The sequence below is a fragment of the Lycorma delicatula genome, chromosome 6 (assembly GCF_047948215.1).
Source record: "Lycorma delicatula isolate Av1 chromosome 6, ASM4794821v1, whole genome shotgun sequence".
Taxonomy (NCBI): Eukaryota; Metazoa; Arthropoda; class Insecta; order Hemiptera; family Fulgoridae; genus Lycorma; species Lycorma delicatula.
Window position 1 is genome coordinate 155,646,393 of NC_134460.1, and position 6,000 is coordinate 155,652,392.

Here is a 6,000-nt window from a genome sequence, read left to right on the forward strand (position 1 = left end):
GACTGTTTGATTGATACTTGATAACAATTGTATATCTTGTTGCTGAGTGGCTTCTATGGCACATGGCACTTTAAAACCCAGCCCTGAAAAGGGTTGTTGTCACTGAATGGCTTCGACGGCTCATGGCAATTTAAAACCTTATGGCTGTTCTGAGAAGTGCATCGTTGTCGCCAAATGGCTTCGAAGGCATGTTGTAATATAAAACCTAGTGGTAGCCCTGAAAAGGGCTGTTTGAAATTTATGGAGTGGTGGCCCTGAAAAGGGGTGTTTTTGCATTAGCTCTGAGAAGACCTGTTGGATCTGGAAGCTGGTCTCCAGTAAAGTTGACTCGGTGTAGTCGGGGATTTGCGGCTTGTCCATTGAAATCAGACTGAGCTTCCCCTCTTTGGTAGTTGGATCCCCCACTACAGCATGGCAGTGGTAGCCGCTAGCAATTTTGGGTCAGCATCTTCTGCCGGCACGGCCAAGGCGGTTGTCCCCAAGCAGTCCCATGCTGGCCTAAATCCTGCTGCTGAGTCCACCAGCCAGGGTGATTGAAGCTCGGCGAGCTGAAGTGGGAAGATAGCGTCTGTGTCCAGCGGCCGACCAGGCCTGCTGCTCTGGTGGGGATGTTGGCATCTGCTGGAAGGTCCCACATTGAGCCGGCCAGGGAACTTTTTCCTTCGTCTTCTTCTTGGACTTCTTCAGGCAGTGGTCGATAAAAAATTGAAAATTCACTCTCGTGTATGCTCTTTTATTGAAGCCTGTGAGTGGTGGGGCTGCAGCACTGCTGTAGTGGGATATCTGCACAGTCAGCTGTATGGTGGGACACTTGTGCAAGTGTATATGTATACTGTGCTCCTGCTGACATCTGAGTTGCTAGTGATGCATCCATCAATATTAAGCTAGCTGTATGTGGTGGTAACAATCTAAACAAATTTCTGTATAATGGCATCTGTGACTCCAATGTACATAGGAACACCTTCCAAATGCTGATTAGCAACGTTTGAAATAAATTAGATGTAAGTTTGACTAGAATTTACTTTTCAAAATAACCCTCCTTTAATATTTTCTGGATAATCCTACATCGCATAAGAAGTACATTGTAGTATTGTTACATTACATGAAATATGATTTCTTCTGTTTCCTGTAATACAACCCACATTATCATAAACAACTCGCAGCACAAAATTAAATTACTAATTTTTTCTTATGTAGTATTTATTTACTTGGAATTCTAACTGTTGTAAGCCACTTTAATTATATTTGGTCATTTTTCTTGCCAAGAAAGCATCATATAAAAAAAAATTAAAAACATTTAGATTTAAATAAAAATATAAACATTTCACTAGGACTTTAATTTTAAACATTTTTTCTGGTTGTACGTATTATTAAAATGGCTGTTTAAAAATTGCATTAGCTTTAATGTTTCTCATTTATTCCTTCTTAATAATATATAACAAGAAGCAAGTAAATGTTAAAAAGCAATTTTTTTCCACTTTGTGAGGACTCGTGTAAATTCCATCTGAGCCATGGACTTGTTTAAATTTTTTTTTTGCAAAAGTTGTAGTAAATTGTATGAGTTGTAATTTTTGCTGTTAAGAAATTTTGATAGAAATAAATAAGCAAGATAATTGTAGGAAAGAGCTTTAACCATTCTAATGGTAAGACTTCCAGTTGAAATTACAAAAAAATGTTCTAGAAAGAAGTTGTTGAAAATTACTTGTGCTTTTATTTTTGTCTACAACATTTTTTTATATTCAAAAAAAATGATAGAAAAACATTTGTTACCAAGAGCCAGAGTCCCTACCCTAGACTCTAAACAAAAGAAGTTACAAATTGTAGACAGTTAAATTTTTATTCCTAAAAGTTTTTTGTATAATATAAATCAATTAAAGCCTTTAATAATTGAGAAGAGATAATGAGCAAGAATGCTAATTACCCTGATCAGAAGGAGTTGCTCAACAGGTTGGTTGATCCTTCTTCTTTCATTTCATTTCCTTATTCTTTGTTCCTTCTTCCTTGATCAAGTGCAATGTGAATCGGGTAAGTTGCTGCCAGTTCCATCTTTAGAATTATCCTGACATTTTTACGTAGCTGGGATTGCAGCTGATTTTTATTGAAGTTCACACTGGTAGGTTATTCTTTGTGTGTCTCAGCATCCTCTGCATCCAAAGACTTTCATAGAAAGTCTTTGCAATGAAAGGGAAGCTAGCAGTTGAGGATCCTACTAAATAAAGCTGAGCCTCTTATTCTTCATAAAATTTACTGTAATGTTTTCATAAATTTTTCTTAAATTGTTAAAAAAAACATGTAACAAAGCTAATTATAAATTAGTAATCTTGTTTATAAATAATTTTTTTTTTACATTCTAGTTCTCACTGAATGAAATACAGATTCTAGAGTGAAAAAAAAAAACTGATGTAGATAAAAATTGGGAGGTTAGTTTTAATAAAAAAAAAAAAATTAAATAAAAAGAAATGGTAACTTTCTTAATTGAAGTTTGATATTTTGGAATGAAATGAAAGACTAGACACTTTATCTATGTCTGAGCTCTGATTCTTGATTTCAGCTGTTTTCTAAAAAAAAAATTTGGACGTACTTTGAACAAATTGAAAATATGCAGAATTAAGAGATATGGAGGATATATAATGTATACTTTGATTATCTTGTATTGGATAATAATAATAATAGTAATAATAAAGCATCAGATTGGCAAAATTATTAATTTTGTTTTTCATTTATTTTTGTAGATGTGCTCTTCAATGAGTTATGTCACTGTGTGAATGGACAGCTAATGTGCAGTGTGCATATAAATGTAATTTACATATTTAAATATGGGTGCAACGTGTATGCAGCTGTGCCAATTGTATAGTATCTTCCATTCGGCACAATCGCAGACCTTAGCACCATCGTTCATTTATCTAATAATAAATAAAAGAAAGAATTAACAGCAGCTTTTTCGACTGATTGTAGTGCTGTTTTGGTAGTGATGCATTATAAACAAATAACATAAATAAAAAGCAAATGTAATTATTTAATTTTTATTATTGCTATTTCTAATTATATATATATATATATATATATATATATATATATATATATATTAATCTTTTTGCTTTAAACAAATTAGAAAGTACTTTATATGAACTGTTATTACATTATTATCTTTAACACAGTAGTAATTTATGTTTAACTTGTAGTAGTGCAACATTTTTTAAAAGTTATTGTTTTGGTTTATGATTGAAACCAGTAAATACTTATCCTTGGTTGTTAATTTTTTTAATGTGTTTTTTTTATATAATATATATATATATATATACACACATAAAATATATGAATTTCTATAAAATATATTTTATATATATAGTATATAAATTGCCATTCTTTATGTATATAAATTATAAAGTAATTAATGGCTTAAGGTCATTAAAATAATAACAGAAATGCTGGTATTGTTACTATAGTAAATGAATGATCTATAAGAAGATTCCTGTAAAATAAAATTTATAACAATAAATGTATTTGGTTTATTATTATTTGTTTTTATTATATTACTGTAAAAAAGCCATTACCTCGTATAAACAATTTATTGATTTTTAACCTCTGAACTACTCTATAAACAGCTTTTGGCAGCTAGGACCCTTATATTATTATATAATATATTAATTCTATATATTAATATATAAGTAATTTATTATATAATATATTAATTATATAATAATATAATTCAAAATGTAAATTCTGTAATCTATTTTTTTAAATATGTCTATTAACACTCATTCTCTGATAATAATCTCTAATAATAATTTTTGATTTCATAAATATAAATTAAAACATTTCTACCATACTTGGTTTTGATATATATATCCTACTACGGAGTTGGATATATTAACTTAAAAAGGGATAGTCAAGAGTTTATTGTACATGTTTGGTAAGAAATGTTTTCTGATTCTATTTGAAACATGTGAAATTATAAAAAAAGTTTGGAATGAATCGCATAATTTTCCCGAATATACGAAATTTTATGTTTTTATAAAATATAATTTTATAAAAACATAATTTTTAGTTTTTGAAATTTTTGAAAAAACTTAATGGCTTCAATCATTTCAAGCTCAATTTGTATTTTTTTGATAAAATAATCCCATTTTATTGAAAAACAATAATATCAAAATTACAGTGTACGAGTGTGTTACAAAATATCAACCAAAATCTTGAATTAGCCAACTTCAGTTATTTTCTCATGGACAGATTAAAAAAATTATGCATCATATAAATTTTGACATTATTGATTAAAAAATTTTGTTTTTTAAAATATAAATTACTTGTTAGATTATATTAAAAATTTTTTTTGAAACCTAGACCCTCAACAAAATAAAGCAGTAAACAAAATTTTTAATATTGTATCAAAAATTCTGAAAAATATATTTTTTACTTTTTGAAAATTTGTCGGCTTGTGCATCAGCGGGCTTTTTTTAATGAAATCAAAATTTTACAAAAAGAATTTCGAATTTTTAAAACATTTGACAGCTTCTCATCAGTGGAGGAGTATTACATTATTTTAATAACCTTGTTATTTATATTTAACAAAATACATTTTGTAAATATAAATTTTGTAATATGTCTATTGAAATATAATCTATTAGATATAATTTACATTGCATCATCAAAATAAAAAAAAATATATATATAGTGATTCAGGATTACAGGAAGATATTTTATGGGAACTGATTGTAGAGCTTGAAATAATGAAATAAAGTATGTACTAACTTATGTCTGAAAATGCTTTGTTATTGACCCAGATTTCATTTTCTTGGTGAAATGAGGTCATACAGAAATTTTTAAGGAGTTGCATAAGAGGATAAAATGTTTATGAGGTTTCTTATGTTTTTTTTTGACCTGAAAAATTGGATAAAATAAGGTCCAGAATTGTATCTCCTGTAGTTTTAGTGATATTCAATGTAAAACAGAAAAATTCAGTGATGAAAAACAATTTTTTTTAGATTTGAAGTACAGTAATTTTGTTAATGATTAATAAATGCATAAATTTTATTGTCAAAATATGTAGAGAATTTAATTATGAGAAAATTGATTTAATAAAGTCTATGGCAAACAAACAAAAAATCACTTTATTTATTAAAAACAGAACTTAACAGAAAAATATTATGAATTTGTAAAAATTAAAAACAACTGATTTTAGTTCAATAAATTTAGACCGTTGAAAAATTAAAATGTTTTTAATTTACTTTTAAAAAAATGTTCCCTCTGGTTTATAATGTATTCATTTACAATAAATTTTCAAAAATTCCACTGTTGATATCGATGATGACTTTTCAACTCATTTCCTTGTTTTTTGTCATCAACCTAATGACATCTTAACGTTGCTTTATAAGGTCAGCAGCATTGTGAAAGCGAGCGATCAGATCATCACATGTGTCTACCTTTTGCTAGTATACCTCACATTTCTTCCAGCATTTCATAAACAGTAATCTAAGGGAGTAAGGTCTGGTGATTTAGGTGGCCAATTTACTGGCCCTGTATGTTCAATCTAAATTTTTCATCTAAGAATTGTATTGCTTTGTTCATGAAATATGTTGGTGCTACATCAAATTGATAGTACATTTCAATTTGTTTTGCTGATGAGACATTTTCAAGCACTGGAGAAATTTATTGTTCAGATAATTTCTTCCTGTGAAATATTGTTCTAATATAAAAGGGACTGTTAATTGGTTATCGATCATGCCACACCAAACATTCATTGAAAATCGTTGCTGGAAATTTGATTTGACTACATCATATGGTTTTCTTCAGACCACTGATGTGAATTCTATGTGTTGTGTATGTCACTATGGGTAAAAGTAGCTTTGTCCAAAAAGTAGCTTTGAAAAAACTGCAATTGTTGGCATAATCACTGAGCTAGAAGTGTTGAACTTTCTGAAAGTGATAATGATGCAATTCATGAGCTTATTATGAATTACCTAAACAATGTGTTTTTGTCATCAAATTTTTTATTCTGTTTTA